At 42.4% G+C, this 19,706-nt stretch overlaps 1 protein-coding gene and 1 long non-coding RNA gene across 4 annotated transcripts in view; one reads left to right on the forward strand and one right to left on the reverse strand.

Moving 5' to 3' along the window:
* The window catches only part of LOC134336133 (uncharacterized), an 83,051-nt gene that overhangs the window by 56,127 nt on the left and 7,218 nt on the right, over positions 1-19,706 (forward strand). The gene's annotated exons all lie outside the window — the stretch shown is intronic.
* Positions 1-19,706, reverse strand: part of ppp1r9ba (protein phosphatase 1, regulatory subunit 9Ba) — a 91,685-nt gene that overhangs the window by 42,209 nt on the left and 29,770 nt on the right. The gene's annotated exons all lie outside the window — the stretch shown is intronic.

A 19,706-nucleotide genomic window follows, 5' to 3' on the forward strand; every position in this document is an offset into this window, starting at 1 on the left:
TTTGAGAGGAGAATTGACGTATCGGATTGGTATCGGTATATACTCAATTTGCAGTGTCTGTATCGGTATCGGACATAAAAAAGTGGTATCGAGCCAGCCCTAGTTACCATGACAACAAGCATCACCTTAAGGCCGGGAACACCCCACAGGAGCTGCAGTTTTGGAGATGCTTCGACCCAGTCGTCTAGCCATCACAATTTGGCCCTCGTCAAACTCGCTCAAATCCTCACGCTTGTCCATTTTTACTGCTTCTAACATCAACTTTGAGGATAAAATGTTCACTTGCTGCCTAATATATCACATCACTAACAGGTGCATGATAGGGATAATCAGTGTTATTCACTTCACCTGTCAGTGGTCATAATGTTATGCCTAGTCAGTGTGTATATCGATATATTCCACTCAGTAGCTTTGTGTAATGTTAGGTTAGGATCTGTCACTGTTCCCATCAGTGGTTGATATGACAGGAATGTTTCCGGATGGCAGGAACCCCAATTTTCACATCTAATATATTCATAGCTCTGGGCTTGATTCTAATAATGACAGACCAGCATTTTCAAAATGTGCACCGTCAGTGACAGTATGTCGTTTTCTTTATGCTCATCAGCTTCCTCAATTTTCAATCTGCTGCTGTATTTTCTACCTCCTGCTCATCTTTTTTAGAGCTTGGTTTCCTCTCCGAAGGCCCCCTGTGGTCTCGCTGTGGTATCGCTGTGGTATCTGTCAGCTGGTGCTGCTTTCGTTCCCGCTCATTCAGAAATCCCTGTCTCGTAACGCACCTTTCTGATCTACTGCGGCCACCCCGCCCTGCAGAGTCGACTCTTAACATCTCGCACTGAATAAATTACAAAGCGGATCTGTTACAGCCGTGTGTGAGTGTGTGAGAAATGGTGAGCAGCAGGCGCAGGCATCGCCCCTCACTGTGAATGCGCTCGTTCTGATCACGTGGACCGGTCTCTATGGCAACCCCCGGGCTTTCCTTTCTTCTTTTTCCCCATCTCTATCCATCACACATGATCTAGCCGTCTATTTCCTATGCTGACACACAAACCCGATTTTATATTGCATCTCACATGCGATTAAAAAGGTGCCGACAGGAGCCGAGCGGACGCATCGTCAGCAAAGTCTCACACGTGCGGATACGCAGATACGTGGTCAGAAATTAGAACCGACCACACCAGTCTGTGTTAAACAGACGCTTACGGAAGAGACCGGTATTCGGAATAAATGGTATTATTTGTATGATATACAGTGTGGCCAAGGATTAGGGATGTAACGATGCACCACAAGACAGTTAAAAATCGATTCACATGTGTAACGATTCAAATCTGTTTACATATATAATGAATCGATATTCACTTTAAACAGCAGAAGGCACTGGCGCTATTCACCTCGCCTGGTCGACGTCACTACACAGTTGCCAGGTTCTGAATTTTCCAGCCAAATGTATTTACGTGAGGATACTTTATTTGTATTATTCATTTATTTATTTAATGTGGGATTTCATTTCAGTATAGTTTATACCTACCTCAGAAATAATTAATTATTATGGGTAAGTACCACCCATTATCAAACCAAAACTTCCAAGTACCACCTATGTTTCTCATCTCAGAACCACATATGGCACACATTAATTAGGTGTGTGTGTATATATATTAGTGATGGGAATTATGGCTTCTTGAAGGGAGTCGGATCTTTTGGCTCGGTTCCTTTTAAAGAGCTGTTCAAAAAAATGGCTCTTCGTTCTTCGGGAGGCGCTACTGCGTAAACTATAAGACAGCCCCGATATTAATATCAAATTTTGCTACTTTGCCTTAAATGTATTCCTAATTCAAACAACACTTAAACGAGAAAAAAAGATTTATTTTAAAAGGAATAAAACTACAGAGAAGAGACAGACTGTGGTTACATTGCATTAAGTTTCAGAAAAATCCTCTCTTGTATTTAACACAATTAAACAAGTTTATAGTTTATTTCTCAATTATTTGTCATTATACTACTAGCTCTCTCTCTGTGTGTGTGTGTGTGTGTGTGTGTGTCTCGCTTGCTCTCCGCGATACTGAAAGTGATTTCGGATTTTAATTTCGACAATAAACAGCTCTTATTACGAGTTATGATTAATTCCCTCTACTGATGCGAAGCAGAATGGGTGGATTACAGCCGATAAGAACTGCTCAGAAATAAAAGACTCGGTTCCTTTCGTTCATTTCAAAGATCCGTTCAATAGAATCGGATCGTTCGCGAACGACTCATCACTGGTATATATGCAGTTACCACTGACCATTTCAGTGAGTGCGCGTGTTTAGCGGAGTAGCCTTGTGATGTCAGGAACGAGATCAGTGAGCTTCAAATGCAGATCTGTCTCTGATAAAAGTGAGAGAGCTTCTGATAACTTTACTGATAACTTTTCGGAAATTCCGAGATGGAAACCGCGAACGTGAAGTATAGACGTAATGAAGTACGGTGGCTGCGTAGCCCAGAATATTTTTAAAAACACATTAGTTTTAATACAATTTGTTTTAATTAAACTGATTTTATTAAAACAGAATTATAAGAACTTTGAAACAGATTTTATTAGTAATTTACACAATTTGTTTCATATGATTTTTTTTTATTCATAATTATTAAATTATTAATTTTTTCGGTGCATGTAATTACTTTTCCGAGATTATCTGGCGTACCACCTCGTGCTGCTTCACGTACCACCAGTGGTACGCGTACCACAGTTTGAGAACCACTGATTTATATAAATAACATTACAAAGCGGATCTGTAAGCACATTTTTTGAGAATAAATAATCAAAGGAATCTTGTCTTCATAATTTGTCTTCAATTTCATTTTGTTTACAAAATCGTCTCGTGAACCCAGTATCATGAATCGCATCGCTGTGTAGTGTATCGTTACATCCATACCAAGGACATTCATTCATTCACTCGTCTGTTTTACCACCACTTTATCCTGGACAGGGTCACACAACATGGACAGGTTGCCAGTCTATCACAGGGCAAACACACACACACACACACACACACCTTTAGGGCAATTTTGTAGCTCCAATTAACCTGACTGCATGTTTTTGGATTTGTGAGAGGAAACTTGGACACAGAGAGAACATGCAAATTTCACACAGAAAAACCCTGGAAATCCATGCTTTTAGGCGACAGTGATACCCACTGCGCCACCAGGGACAGAGGTAGCCTAGTTGAATAGAGCTTTGGGCTATCAGTTGAAAGGTTGAGAGTTTGAATCGATGGCTGACCCTGGGCTCTGACCCCAGCTTGTTTGGAAGAATTTCGTTGTACTGGACACCAGTATATGTGTATCGCTCACACAGGGACGAAAACTACAAAAATGGCACCCAGGTGGCGCAGCGGAATATTCCACTAACTGAGGAGTTCAGAATCTCGGCGCTGCCACTGGTCGGCTGGGCGCCATCTAGCGGGCATAATTGGCGGTGCCTGCAGGGAGGGATGACCGGAACATGTGGGCGGGGTCTTTAAACACTGTGTAAGGACCCTGTTTGGCAAATAGAGGCACCTGTGCAGAGTGCATGGGTGGAAAAGGGTTCCGTTAAGAGCTGCGCGCAGGTCGGAGGAGGCGTGAGTAGTAATATACCCTCCTCGACTGGAAAAAATTGTGGATTCTCAGCAGCGGAAGACTAATTGACTATACTAAAATATATATATATAAAACTACAAAAATAAAGGGCTTTTCTAATAGAATCGCATCGTATCGTGGGTAGAGTGTATCGTTACATCCCTAGTCGTGTCTGAAAGACGCTTATAGTCCAGATTTAGCTCCATCTGATTTTCACCTTTTTGGACGCTCAAAGAAGCTTTAAGAGGAAGAAGATTTTCATGTGATGATGATGTAAAAGCAGTGGTGCATCAGTGGCTACGCTCTCAACCAAAAACATTTTCGCTGATGGCATTAACAAGTTGGTACGACGCTGGAAATACATTAGAAGGTGATTGTGTAGAAAAGTGATGTAATTTGTTTTTGAAATTCTTAATAAATAGAGATAAAAAAGTGAGGAAACTTTTTGAAGAACCCTCGTATAAATAAGCACTCGACACATGCGTGACACAACTGTATTTATATAAAGTTCTCTTTACTCTGGGCTCTTCATTTTCTTTTGCAACAAGCAGCTGTTTTCATGCCTCTTTCATGACTAGAGAAAAACAGGCACTCTAGCCTCTATTTTGACACCCGTCGTTTAGTTGCTATGGAGATTGCCTCTTCATAGAAAAGTGACGAACACACATGCATACAAAGCACGAAATGCTCACATGAGAGTCCATAGGCATTCTAGGAAGTTGCAACAACTATTCTTAGCGAAAAAGACAAGCAAAAAAATAAATAGACTTCAAACTAGTGGCTGTGCATTATGTCAAGCTGATAAAATTGGGTCACTTATGTAGTTATAACCTGATACATGCCCTAAATCGGAAGTTTCGGTCTGGTACTGGTTGGTACAGCAGGTACTGAAAATGAACCTAATTTGCAGGATGCCTGACCAACAAGTAGAACAACACTGTGGCTAAAAAGCAAAGCAAAAAGAGTCATGGGAAAATAAAACTGGTGGGCAAAATAACAGAAACAACAAAGTAACAAATGAAAGACATAAGACATAAGCAAGATTGTCTGGAAAGTGCCCTAACTAAATTACTAGGAAAAAATAAAGAACGCCAGCATCTGCGCCGGCAGAAAACCAGGCATCACGGTTCCAAGAAAAAAGCAAGTTGGCAACTCTGTGAGGAAGGTACTGAAAATGAACCTAATTGGCAGGATGCCAAACCAAAGTTAGAACAATACTGTGGTTAAAAAGCAAACCAATAAGAGTCATGGGAAAATGAAACAAATGAAAGACACAAAAACATCCACAACCCACAATGGAGAAAAGGGACAGAAAAGTGATGGAGCAGAAATAATAACTGGCTGTTACAATATGGCAAGGGTGTCTGTAAAAAAAAAAGAGGAAGAACTGAAACCCAAAACAAGTCAGGGAGGGTAATGTGCATGTTTTTTTTTTGGTCTGTCGGTCCAGGATTCTGTAAAGTTGTATTAAGACAATGTCTATTGTAAAAAGCGCTATACATATAAATTTGACTTGACAAGCAAGGTTGCCTGGAAAGGGCCCCTAAACCACTGAATTGTCAGGAAAAAGAAAAGAACGCCAGCATCTGCACCGGCGGAAAAACAGATGGAATCAAGCACCAACCGGCATCACGGTTCCAAGAGAAAGCAAGTTGCCAACAGAGGAGCCTTCAAACACTTGAGGTACCGCAGGTACTAAAAGTTAGCCCAATTTGCAGGATGCTTTACCAAAGTAAAACAATACTGTGGCTAAAAAGCAAACCAAAAAGAGTCATGGGAAAATAAAAGCACTGGCCAAAATAACAAAAACAACAAAGAAACAAATGAAAGACACAAAAACATCCACAGCCCACAATGGAGAAAGGGGATAGAAAAGGGGATAGAAAAGGGACAGAGCAGATATAATAACTGGTTGTCACTATATGGCAAGCTACTCCGAGTAGGGATGTCGGGGCCGATCAAGGCATTTTTGTAACTGATCGGTATCGGCTTTACTAAGCCCGATCCTAAACCCGATCCTTCGTTTTACGTCAGCATGTCCGCTGTGTGGAAATACTTTAAATTGGAAAGTGAAACAAGTCCAACAGTGAAGTGTAATGTCTGCAATGCGAGCGTTTCACGAGGCGGTAGGAGCAGAGCTGCGTTCATTACTGTAGAATTTTACTATTTATATGGTGTGAGTCAAAGATCACTCCGGTTTACAAAACAATAACTTTTAATCCGAGTATGAAAACTTCAGGACCATAACATACAGCTTTTACAAGTTTACGTGTTACAAGACTGAACGACATCTCAGTATCAAGCGCTCTGATTGGCTTAGTTATGTAACCGAGCGTCGTAGTGATGCACTCGCTTAATAAAGAAATAAATACACGGTATATTCACAAATTGTCGGGAGCATAACACTTTATTAACTTCTTCTGTTACGGTACCGAATAGCGGACAGCTAGAGTCATCGCGTTAGCCAAGTACGCTATTCCATGCACTATGGAAGCCCCAAAGGGTCAAAACACACTCACTTCGCGTAAAAACATCCATCAAAACATTGTCACAATACAACCACAGAAGAGTTTGTTACAGTTACAACACGCATACAAGTACGGTGGCTCATAAGAAACAAACCAGATATCATTTAACCAAACGATCTACAATTACTACCAATTTGATACGGCACCTAAAAAATAAACACTCAGTCGAATACAGCGAGTTTATTATTATATGATGAGAAGAGGAACCGGCTGTCCGCTAACACGGCAGAGATGCTGATTTTCCTCAAAAAGAACCTTCACTTCATTTTGAGTGTTCTAGTTTTACTACTACAATGCTGCGCTAAGTTTGTTTACTTTTATTGTGTAAAAATAAAAGAATATTAAGCAATAGCTTGGATGCAGGCAATTTTTTAAATACAAGTATCGGTTTGAGACTCGGTATCGGATCAGGATCAAAATTAATGATCGGGATCGGGAACAAAAAAACGTGATCGGGACATCCCTAACTTCGAGTGTCTGCAACAACCTTGTTCTCAAAAAAAGGGAAATAATTGAAACCCAAAACAAGCCGGGGGCAGCAATGCACAAGCGGGATTGCCTGGACAGGGCCCCTAAGCTGCTAAATTACCAGTAAAAAGTAAAGAACATCAACATCTGCGCCGGCGGAAAAGCAGACCGTATCTAGCACTAACCAGCAACACAGTTCCAAAAGAAAGCAAGTTGCCCAGCCATAAATGGCAAGGCAGAACGGCATGATTCTGTATTCTTGTCCCCCTGCACATCTCCATAGAAGGTGGGCCTATTATAAGCACCTATCAATAACAGAGTGCAGCAAAACTATCCAGCAGTTAACTGTAATAAATTATGCATATTTTGCAAATCATGCAGTTATGCCTCGTTATGCCTTTTTGTAGTTGTGTCCAGTCATACCATGGCCATATCATACCAGCCACCTATTTTTTACCTGGCAGTGATGGTAGTCTCGCTGAGAGCCGTATCGTGTACAGACAAGCCACTGCTAGTCCGAGATCATCCAACACTTGTGCAGGCCTCTCGACCATACAGCAGAGGTCATGTTTACGCAACAGCAATGTAACCTCGTCGACCTGTTGACCCACCGGCCAGGTCGATAGCACGGCTGGATTCAAACTGGCAAGCTTGAGATCTTAGCAATAGCTTATTAACTGTAAACCTGTTTATAGGCCCTAATAGTAAAGTTTACTAATTTTAAATCTAAAGCTCATCACCGCATGGCTTTATTTTTTCTAGCATGAGAAAAGTCACGCAAAGACCAATCAAAGATGAGCAGATTTGTAAACGGCTTATGGTTAAGGACTTCTAAAATTAAAACTAGAGATTTAGAGCCGCTGCCTTATTCTCTCGTATAACCTGTGACCAAAGAAGAAACAGGAAACCAGCTACAACAACAGGAAGTTGTGGGGTATGATTAGCGGGGGTGCGGAGGATTGCAAAACCACCATGTAGCTCCAACATATAGAGAGAGATTATACTAGCACAGAGACTAACACGGCCAATCAGCTCGCTCCCCAGTCTCAATGTACACAAAAAAATTAGTTTTTTAGTAAGTATATAAGTATATACACCGTATATGCACTGACTAGGCATAACATTATGACCACTGACAGGTGAAGTGAATAACACTGATTATCTCTTCATATATAAATATGAACAAGAGTAAGGATTTGAGCGAGTTTGACAAGGGCCAAATTGTGATGGCTAGACGACTGGGTCAGAGCATGTCCAAAACTGCAGCTTGTGTGTTGTGTTCCCGGTCTGCAGTGGTCAGTATCTATCAAAAGTGGTCCAAGGAAGGAACAGTGGTAAACCGGCGACAGGGTCATGGGCACGTGGGGAGCGAAGGCTGGCACAACAGACGACCTGCTGTAGCTCAGATTGCTGAAGAAGTTAATGCTGGTTCTAATAGAAAGGTGTCAGAATACACAGTGCATCACAGTTTGTTGTGTATAGGGCTGCAAAGCCGCAGACTGGTCAGGGTGCCCATGCTGACCCCTGTCCACTGCCGAAAGCCTCAACAATGGGCACATGAGTATAGGAACTGGACCACGGAGCAATGGAAGAAGGTGGCCTGGTCTGATGAATCACGTTTTCTTTTACATCACGTGGAGGGGCGGGTGCGTGTGCGTCGCTTACCTGGGGAACACATGGCACCAGGATGCACTATGGGAAGAAGGCAAGCCGGTGGAGGCGGTGTGATGCTTTGGGCGATGTTCTGCTGGGAAACCTTGAATCCTGCCATCCATGTGGGTGTCACTTTGACACGTACCACCTACCTAAGCATTGTTGCAGACCATGTACACCCTTTTATGAAAATGGTATTTATATGGAGATACGTATTGCACACAGAGGGTCACATGGCGATTTTAAAAATAATACATATATATATAGAAGTATTCAGTTCTAATTTCATTTTGTCTATTCATAATTTGACACTTGTTTAAATGCTTAAACAAATTCAAATCTAAGCAAATAAATCCTTCATATCTTTATTAAAGAAGCCTGGCAGAGGCCCTGCAAAGGATTGGCCTGCAAAGCCGCTCAGGTGGCGTCCTGGGTTCTCGAATACATCGTATCGAATTTCAGCTCTGCCTTGCCGTCTGAGGCCGAGTGGCTACATGAACAACGATTGGTCTGTTGTTCAGACGGGCGGGACTAAGCTGGATGTGGGTCTCTCTCTGTCAGACCGGTGCAGTTACGACCTCTGCTGGCTGATCAGAGGCGCCTACACAGAGATGAGGAAGGAGTGCTCTTAGGGTGCGTCTCTCCGTACACAACGCTAGGTGGCACAACACTCGTCAACGCGTGTCGGAGGGGGCGTGGGTTAGCTTCGATCTCCTCGGTCAGAGCAGGGATCGGCATAGCCGGAGAGGAAGCGCGATGGACGCGCTAAAGAGGGAGATAAAGGGGAGAAAATGCATTAAAAAAAAGGATTGGCCTGCAATGGATTGGCCTACTGTTCGCAGTGTGTTACTGCATTGCACCCAGTGGTTTTGCGAGGGGTACTTTCATTACCACATGCTTTCAAACCATATACTTTTTTTGATAGACAACATTAAAGCTTCAGGCTTTCTGAGGTTTGGTTTGTACTTATCCTAAATGCACTTTGAATGAAGCATATTGCAGAGAAATGGCTTTAATAAGCTTAACATAGCCTTAAGCTTTTTAGTATCCAGCACACAGAGAGGAAGTGACTATTGTTCTGTATGAAAGGGGTGTAAAACTGACTATATGTGTGAGTTCCATAGCCTTTAGGCATGCAAACCAGTAGAAATGCAACAAACTTAAGATACTTTAAGTTACTACTGAAATAATAAGATGAATAGAATCACTGCACTGTGTTAAGCATTAGGACTGGGAACCAAAAACAAAACAACTAGAGTTTGGTCCTAAATGCAATATGCCTTTATTATTGTAAACAAAGGATACCAATCTGCCAGGACTACTACATATCTGCCAGGACCTGTGTCTGATCCACTCATACCAGGACAACACACACTAACACACCACCACCACCATGTCAGTGTCACTGCAGTGCTGAGAATGATCCACCATCTAAATAATACCTGCTCTGTGGTGGTCCTGTGGGGGTCCTGACCATTGAAGAACAGGGTGAAAGGTGGCTACAAGGCATGCAGAGAAACAGATGGACTACAGTCAGTAATTGTAGAACTACAAAGTGCTTCTATATTGTAAGTGGAGCTGATAACATGGACAGTGAGTGTAGAAACGAGGAGGTGGTTTTTATCATTTTTTAATCGAAACGGAATCTATTACAACCGGAATCGATAAGCAGAATCGGAATCAAACATACAAACGATACCCAACCCAACCCAACCCTAAGCCTTGCATTATTTAAAACCACCATTTAAAAAGCAGCTTAATGTAACAATGCAACAATACAGAGCAAGTGTTTGTTGTTTTGTTCAATAAGGTCAGAATTTACTGGGCTATTTATAGTTAGTGGTTTGCTACATTGATCCATCTTGAGCACTTTTATTATTTAGTGTTTAGAAGGTCTTGTTTAATAGAAAGCTAGGAACGTCCTACTGTTACAGACAGTTAAAAGCTTGAGGCTTTGTGATGGTTCACGTCTGAAGAAGCGTATTGTGATGTTAATGCATGTGTCTGTCACTGATTCACCTCATATCACTGCTGAATAAGGGCAAGAAAATCAAAGGTGCCGTCTGAAGCTCTGATTTAATGCTATATAAATTCAATTTGAGTTCCTGAATTCTTCAACGCTTGTACGGCACAGCATGTACAGCCAAGGAGACTGTACACACACACACACACACACACACACACTTGATCTAAGTTACCGGAAGAAGCACTGACTACAACTACATTCACATTTTCAGCATTTAGCAGACGCTTTTATCCAAATCGACTTACACGATGAGCTGAACACGAGCAATTGAGAGTTAAGGGCCTTGCTCAGGGACCCAACAGTGGCAACTTGGTGGTGGCGGGGCTTGAACCGGCAATCTTCTGTTTACTAGTCCAATACCTTAACCACTGAGCTATATATCACTGCCCCAACTACTATAAAGACCAAATCGAACTGTATTTAGAGTCAATCAAATCAAATCAAATCTAGAGTCAATAAAATCTCAAAGCTTATAATTCTAAATTCACACCCAATATTTCAACTGTTTTATCCAACAAAATGCATCAACTGTTTTATCCCGCACGGTGGCTCGGTGCCTCACGCCAGCCCCAGGCGGGGCGGTCCGGGTCCTTTCTGTGCGGAGTTTGCATTAGGGATGCACCGATCCAAATTTTTCAGTTCCGATACCGATCCGATACATATACTTTGCATATCGGTTAGAGATGGAACGATCGATCGGCTATGAATCGGTATCGGCCGATTTTTTATCAAAATATGCGATATTTCCTAAAAGTAGCCGATCCGATCGTGTGATATACAAAGACCACGTTAAGCTTAACAGCTCAGTGGATTGATCCAGACTTTGAGCTACGAAGCACCAACCATCACATCACCATTCATCAACCATCGTACAGAAACCATTGTGAAAGCTCTTCATGACCTAAAATAACATCATTAACGTTGTGCATCATACATACGATGTAATTTTGCTGATTGTAATATTTACTTTAAAAAGATAATTCAACCCGGTCACATCTGAGTCGATTCTATCAGCACGTTATATAAACTCCTGGTTCACTTTGGTAAATCGTAAGCGGTTCTTACTTGTGATGTAGATGAGAACAGAAGACGTTACAGAGCCAATCCGAGGCAAAAGTTTATTCATTACCAAATTCGTTAGTTCTGGATCATCTGCTGAACTTTTAGAAAACTTTTAGCTCCTTAGACGGAACGAGTCTGACTCGGTTACAGATCTGTGGTAATAGCAGTTTAATTAATTAAAAATACATTTTAATTAAGCTTTTTAATGTAAGAGAGTCACACAAAATGTTCTGTAGTAGCTGGTGTTTATTTATAACCACGACATTAATTAATAACAGAAAACACGGAGAGATAACTGAGAAGAGAAACTTACGCTTCACATAAAACGAATCGACTCATGAATCAATGAATCACTTATGGCGATACTGTGAACAAAGCGTCTCTTCTAAAGGCACACACACACACACACACACACACACACTCACACACACACACGCGCGCGCGCGCGCACACACGCTGCTCCGGTTTATCTTCACTTTGAGGCTCTTTTTTTTTTTTTTCGGAATCGGCTATCGGCCGATATCCCTGAAAGGAGATCGGAGATCGGAATCGGTGCCAAAAACCCCGATCGGTACATCTCTAATATCGGTCGATACCCGATCCGATACCATTGTTGAATTAATAAACCGTATACTTTATCATGTGGGAAAGACTTGAGGCATCAGGATTGACTTAAACATTACTAAGTTTGCAAAACAAAATATAATTAACACAGATATAAATGTACTGAACTGCTATTTATTTGTCAATAATATAATAAACAATTGTGCAGGACCTTGGCACAGCATTCAAATTCAAAATAAAACAGGCAAACTTCTTAAAATATTTTAAAATAAATTAAATGTATCAGCTGAAACTGAAGTAGTTACACAAACAGTAATCAATCTTATTTTTTAAATATGTAGTGTAAACAGTAATTCTAAATCTAGCAGCGGAAGAAGAACCTGAGAATAAACGAATACATTGGTACAAGACAATCAGTAATCAAACACTGTAAACAAGCGAACATCTAGTGCAATTCAACATAAAGGGTGTGTTCGAAAAGCTAGCTCTCTCTCTACATAGACGCATTTTACATCATCCTGTGCGCGCTCCCGAGAAGGAGGCTGTTCGAAATCTTCTCTCTTTCTCTCACAGAAAAATAAACATGGCTGACGGTGCGGACAAACGAATGGAGTTATTATCAAACGTAAATAAAATATTACTGATTTTTATCCTGTATAAACTTGTACCGGGCTTGTCAGGAAATGTAACCGTTATCGGTACCTGAAGGGAGGTGTTATATTGACGTTAGCGTGCTATGCTACCTCAATTCATTGGTTTTAATGGCAAGATGCTAAACGCGAAACCCGATGGAAGCGCTGTCTAAGTAGCGCGTTCGAATAATATTGACTTATTCGAATCCTCTCTACTGAGGCAGCGTATCGGCCCCATGGATCGGCCTAATTATCCGATACCCAGGTCCGTCTCATTTTGGTAATATCGGCACCGATATCCGATCTTAATATCGGATCGGTGCATCCCTAGTTTGCATGTTCTTCCCGTGCCTGTGTGGGTTTCCTCCGGGAGCTCCGGTTTCCTCCCACAGTCCAAAAACAAGCAGTCAGGTTAATTGGAGACACTGAATTGCCATATAGGTGAATGTGTGTGTGTGTCTGCTCTGCGATGGACTGGTCCAGGGTGATACTGTGTGCCTAGCGCCCATTGAAAAGCTGGGATAGGCTCCATCACTCACCAACACCCCCTGTTGGATAAGCGGCTAAGAGAGTGAGTGAGTGAGAGTGAGAGTGAGAGTGTTTTATTCCGGTCGGGGTCACAACAGGACTAGTTCCTCCTGGAAGTACTAGGTGCAAGGCAGCACCCTGTCGTCCAGCCCCCCCCCCAAAATACATATCCAATCATGTCTGTGGCCAATAGCACTGCTGAGGTTTGATCCCGGATTTTCAGCTGTGGTGGGCTAGCGGAACAGACCGCTACAACACCCTGGTGATTCCCAGATGGAGTGGTCTGTGTGTCCCGACCACCCCCCACCCACCCCCACTCGTTTGGTTTTCCTCTGGGTGCTCTGATTTCATCCCACAGTCCAAAGACACACAGGTTAACTGGAGATACTAAAAGTCCCTCTAGGTTTAAGTGTGAGTGTGTGCCCAGTGAACTGGACCCGCCGTGACCCTAAATAGCATAAAGTGGTGGTAAAACACACAAATAGATGTATATAGATAGCCAAAGCAATCATGCATGAGCCATTAAATTGCATCCACTCACTCAAAACCATATAAAGGCAGTCAAGTCTAGCCTTTCGGCTTCACTAGGTACAAAACAGCCAAATATACTACCGGCGAAGTATACTACTGTCCTCAAATACACACTACCAAAACTAGGGCTGCACGATATATCAGTTCAGCATCGTCATCGCGATGTGTGCATGCGCAATAGTCACATCGCAGGATGTGCGATGTCACTTGATGCAAATTAAATCAAATACGTCATGCTACAACTTTTTTGCTGCTTGACACAAAACGAAAATTCACACCGTTCTCATTTTCCATGACACATCTACACCAGTGCGTTCGAAAACCTAGGGAGCCGCCTCGCTGTCTTACTACCTACACAGGCAGCTGCCTCAGTAGAGCGGATTCTAGTAAGTCATTGACTTGTAAGGCAGGTTATTCGAACGCGCTACTTAGCGATTCCATCGGGTTTCGCGTTTAGCATTTAGCATCTTGCCATTAAAACCAATGGAACGAGGTGGGACAGTGCTAACATGTCAATATAACGTCTCGATTCGTGTACAGAAAACGGTTACATTTGCTGACAAGCCCAAACTTGCAAATGAAAACACTCGTTAAAAATCGATAATTATTTATTTACGTTTGAAAATAACTTTGTCCGCACCGTCAGCCATGTTTATTTTTCTGTGAGAGAAGAGATGAATTCTGGGATTGCCTTGATCACTAAGGACTAGTTCTCGAGTCAAAATAACGTTGAAAGATTAAGATGCCTCAGTAGTGAGCTTAGTAAGGCATCTCGGATTTCGATCAGGTGTATAGCTGCTCTTTTGTTTGTATAGGTTTTTTTTTTTAATAATGTTTACTACTTGAAGAGGTTTTGATTGTGAAATAAAATATTAAATGACCCATTTTGTCAATCCTGTTAATTCCCTCATGTGATATTGAAGCTTTCTTAGTTTAATGCTCAGTTTCAACCGAGTACAAAGATGTACCTTGTCATAATCTTTTGTATCCCTTGTAGGCACCATGCTTTTTCACACAAGAGCCCCTTATTTAGAGTAAGATACATGCATTATTATTATTATTATTTTTTTTTTAATTATCTATTTTTTCCCACTTTTCCCCCCCAATTTTTATCCCTATTCTAGTCGTGTCCAATTACCCGGCACGCAGTCAGTACAGCCTGCATTTTTCACCTGCACGAGCCGAGTTCATACACCGAGAGACACTGCGCACGGAGGGTCACACCCCCCTCAATGTTATTCCTCAGCCCTGTGCAGGCGCCGTCAGTCAACCAGCAGGGGCCGCAGTCGTACCAGTTATGAGGACCTATGCTCCGACTCTACCCCTAACACTGAACAACAGCCAAACGTTGTTCATACTGCCGCCCAACCCAGTCGGAAAGGCAGAGCTGAGTTTCGATACGATGTATAGTGTATCACAAAAGTGAGTACACCCCTCACATTTCTGCAAATATTTGATTATATCTTTTCATGGGACAACACTATAGAAATAAAACTTGGATATAACTTAGAGTAGTCAGTGTACAGCTTGTATAGCAGTGTAGATTTACTGTCTTCTGAAAATAACTCAACACACAGCCATTAATGTCTAAATGGCTGGCAACATAAGTGAGTACACCCCACAGTGAACATGTCCAAATTGTGCCCAAAGTGTCAATATTTTGTGTGACCACCATTATTATCCAGCACTGCCTTAACCCTCCTGGGCATGGAATTCACCAGAGCTGCACAGGTTGCTACTGGAATCCTCTTCCACTCCTCCATGATGACATCACGGAGCTGGTGGATGTTAAGACACCTTGAACTCCTCCACCTTCCACTTGAGGATGTGCCACAGGTGCTCAATTGGGTTTAGTCCATCACCTTTACCTTCAGCTTCCTCAGCAAGGCAGTTGTCATCTTGGAGGTTGTGTTTGGGGTTGTTATCCTGTTTTCGAAGGGAGGGGATCATGCTCTGTTTCAGAATGTCACAGTACATGTTGGAATTCATGTTTCCCTCAATGAACTGCAGCTCCCCAGTGCCAGCAACACTCATGCAGCCCAAGACCATGATGCTACCACCACCATGCTTGACTGTAGGCAAGATACAGTTGTCTTGGTACTTCTCACCAGGGCGCCGCCACACATGCTGGACACCATCTGAGCCAAACAAGTTTATCTTGGTCTCATCAGACCACAGGGCATTCCAGTAATCCATGTTCTTGGACTGCTTGTCTTCAGCAAACTGTTTGCGGGCTTTCTTGTGCGTCAGCTTCCTTCTGGGATGACGACCATGCAGACCGAGTTGATGCAGTGTGCAGCGTATGGTCTGAGCACTGACAGGCTGACCTCCCACGTCTTCAACCTCTGCAGCAATGCTGGCAGCACTCATGTGTCTATTTTTTAAAGCCAACCTCTGGATATGACGCCGAACACGTGGACTCAACTTCTTTGGTCGACCCTGGCGAAGCCTGTTCCGAGTGGAACCTGTCCTGGAAAACCGCTGTATGACCTTGGCCACCATGCTGTAGCTCAGTTTCAGGGTGTTAGCAATCTTCTTATAGCCCAGGCCATCTTTGTGGAGAGCAACAATTCTATTTCTCACATCCTCAGAGAGTTCTTTGCCATGAGGTGCCATGTTGAATATCCAGTGGCCAGTATGAGAGAATTGTACCCAAAACATCAAATTTAACAGCCCTGCTCCCCATTTACACCTGGGACCTTGACACATGACACCAGGGAGGGACAACGACACATTTGGGCACAATTTGGACATGTTCACTGTGGGGTGTACTCACTTATGTTGCCAGCTATTTAGACATTAATGGCTGTGTGTTGAGTTATTTTCAGAAGACAGTAAATCTATACTGCTATATAAGCTGTACACTGACTACTCTAAGTTATATCCAAGTTTCATGTCTATAGTGTTGTCCCATGAAAAGATATAATGAAATATTTGCAGAAATGTGAGGGGTGTACTCACTTTTGTGATGCACTGTATCTAGAAACCCAACTCTGGTGCGCTAGCGTACTTTACCGCTGCGCCACCTGAGCGGCAGATACATGCATTATTAATATTATTAATAATGTGGTGAATATTCCTGCATTTTTTTTATATCGCAATGTATATCGCAGGAAAAAAGTTTTTTCCAATATCGTGCAGCTCTAACCAAAACTAATCATCTTGATGGACAACGAGAACGTAAACATTATGAGTTGTATGTGAGCACAAGTAAGGATTGGACTGGAGGCATTAAGCCTCAGCGCTGTAATCTGTTTGGACGTGACACTAATCTGCCAGAGTCAATCTCTTAATCTTGCTCAGGATCTGTGCCCATGTGGTTCTCCTGATCTTTGACTCGTTATTGAGGGCATATACTATTCATGTACAGTGCAACAGCTTACCTTAGCTTGTGCTGTGATTTATAGAAATTGACTGAATTAATCACACTAGTCAACTGTATAGTATTACTAAGAAAAGCACATTTGTTACCTCATTACTAGGACAGTGAACACCTAGTGGGTACAACTTTTGGCTACAGGATGGAAGGTTCGGGCTTTGACTCCTCGCGCTGCCATGCAGCCACTGTTGGGCCCTTGAGCAAGACCCTTGACCCTCTCGGCTTCAGGGGCGCTGTCCAGTGTCTGACCCTGCGCTCGGACCCCAGCTTCTAAATAAGCTGAGATATGCAACAAAGGATTTAATTGTACATTAAAACACGCTGGCCGCCTATTCAGGTGCCTATACAGAGATGATTGGCTATGTCTGCGGGATTGTAGGTCAAAGGGCTTGACTCTCCATACACGGTACTGGTCCCTGTATGAACCCGCCTTGTGCAGAGGCTGGCTATTGCACATGTGTCAGGGCAGTTGTAGCCTAGTGGTTAAGGTACTGGGCTTGTGATCAAATGGTTGCTGGTTCAGGCCCCACCACTGTCAGGTTGGTACTGTTGGGCCCTTGAGCAAGGCCCTTAACCCTCAATTGCTTAGACAATATACTGTCACAGTACTGTAAGTCGCTTTGGTTAAAAGCTTCTGCTAAATGGTGAAAATGTAGAAGTGTCAGAGAGGGTGTCAGAGGGTACAATACACAACCAGCCTACCCCCCCCCCCCACCCAATTGCTAGTGTAACCGAGCGTCTTTAGAGCTGAGGAGCATAATACTGTACTTTACTGGCTTGTTCTTTTAAGGTGCAGCACAGACCACACAGAGATACACAGAGATGATCACATGTGTAGAGAAGCACACTTTTCCATTGATTTTGGAATCCCAAAAGGGACAAAATGCACTCAATACATAAACACATACATTAAACATTGTCAGCACACTACAGCACAGAAATGTCTGTCACATTAACTAAATTACGATGCCGTACGATTGGTAGGACCGCCTCATATGGCATATTGCGCCTACAAGCAAATTGCATTGTGCACAAGCTCATTTTACGGGCCGTGACATGATTTTTGCGACCGTGAATTAGGTAGGGCCTTATCCATAGGTCATTGCTGCTGGCACATATACAGTAGATCAATAATGCAAATGACGTCTATTAAATGTCTATGTGTCCTCCCTGTAGATACTTTGCTAATTTATTAAGATTTCTGTGGGAGGGTGTACATTTTTTATTGGATGGATAAAGGTTAAATGACCAAAACTCAATTCGTCCAGGGATTTGAGTTCTCATTTCAAATCCAACCAGTTATTTACAGTGTTTAGCAAGACTTACTACATTATTTCCACAGTAAACATGCTAGTCATTTTATTCATCTTTATACTTAACAAAGAATGACATTTTGTACCTAAATATGTTTTTTTAATGTATTGCTAATGTATCCTAGTGTAGATAATTAAGGATGTCCCGATCACGTTTTTTGTTCCCAATCCCGATCATTAATTTTGATCCCGATCCGATACCGAGTCTCAAACCGATACTTGTATTTTCTAGATATTGTCTAGATAAGAACTAGATAATACTGTTCACACAGTGCACACTTCAAGTACATTACAGTTATTCAGAATAATCCAGTGTATATGTTTAACAACTGAATAGCTTTGCAGTGCTGTAGAAAAAAAATTGCCTGCATCCAAGCTATTGCTTAATGTTCTTTTCTTTTTACACAATAAAAGTAAACAAACTTAGAGCAGCATTGTAGTAGTAAAACTAGAACACTCAAAATGAAGTGAAGGTTCTTTTTGAGGAAAATCAGCATCTCTGCCGTGTTAGCGGACAGTCGTTCTCATCATATAATAATAAACTCGCTGTATTCGACTGAGTGTTTATTTTTTAGGTGCCGTATCAAATTGGTAGTAATTGTAGACCGTTTGGTTAAATGATATCTGGTTTGTTTCTTATGAGCCACCGTACTTGTATGCGTACTTTGGGGCTTCCATAGTGTATGGAATAGCGTACTTGGCTAACGCGATGACTCCAGCTGTCCGCTATTCGGTACCGTAACAGAAGAAGTTAATAAAGTGTTATGCTCCCGACAATTTGTGAATATACCGTGTATTTATTTCTTTATTAAGCAAGTGCATCACTACGACGCTCGGTTACATAACTAAGCCAATCAGAGTGCTTGATACTGAGATGTCGTTCAGTCTTGTAACACGTAAACTCGTAAAAGCTGTATGTTATGGTCCTGAAGTTTTTTTTTTGTTTGTTTGTTTTTTTAATTATCTATTTTTTCCCACTTTTTCCCCCAACTTTTATCCCCATTCTAATCGTGTCCAATTACCCTGATTGCGTCCTCTATACTGATTCGACCCTTTTGCCGCCGACTGAGGACGCCACTCAACTGACTTGCGCCCCCCTCCGGCACGCAATCAGTACAGCCTGCATTTTTCACCTGCACGAGCCGAATTCATACACCGAGAGACACTGCGCACGGAGGGTCACACCCCCCTCAATGTTATTCCTCAGCCCTGTGCAGGCGCCGTCAGTCAACCAGCAGGGGCCGCAGTTGTACCAGTTATGAGGACCTATGCTCCGACTCTACCTCTAACCCTGAACAACAGCCAAACGTTGTTCATACTGCCGCCCAACCCAGTCGGAAAGGAAGAGCTGAGTTTCGATACGATGCATCTAGAAACCCAACTCTGGTGCGCTAGCGTACTTTACCGCTGCGCCACCTGAGCGGC

Source organism: Trichomycterus rosablanca, chromosome 22 (assembly GCF_030014385.1).
Source record: "Trichomycterus rosablanca isolate fTriRos1 chromosome 22, fTriRos1.hap1, whole genome shotgun sequence".
NCBI lineage: Eukaryota > Metazoa > Chordata > Actinopteri > Siluriformes > Trichomycteridae > Trichomycterus > Trichomycterus rosablanca.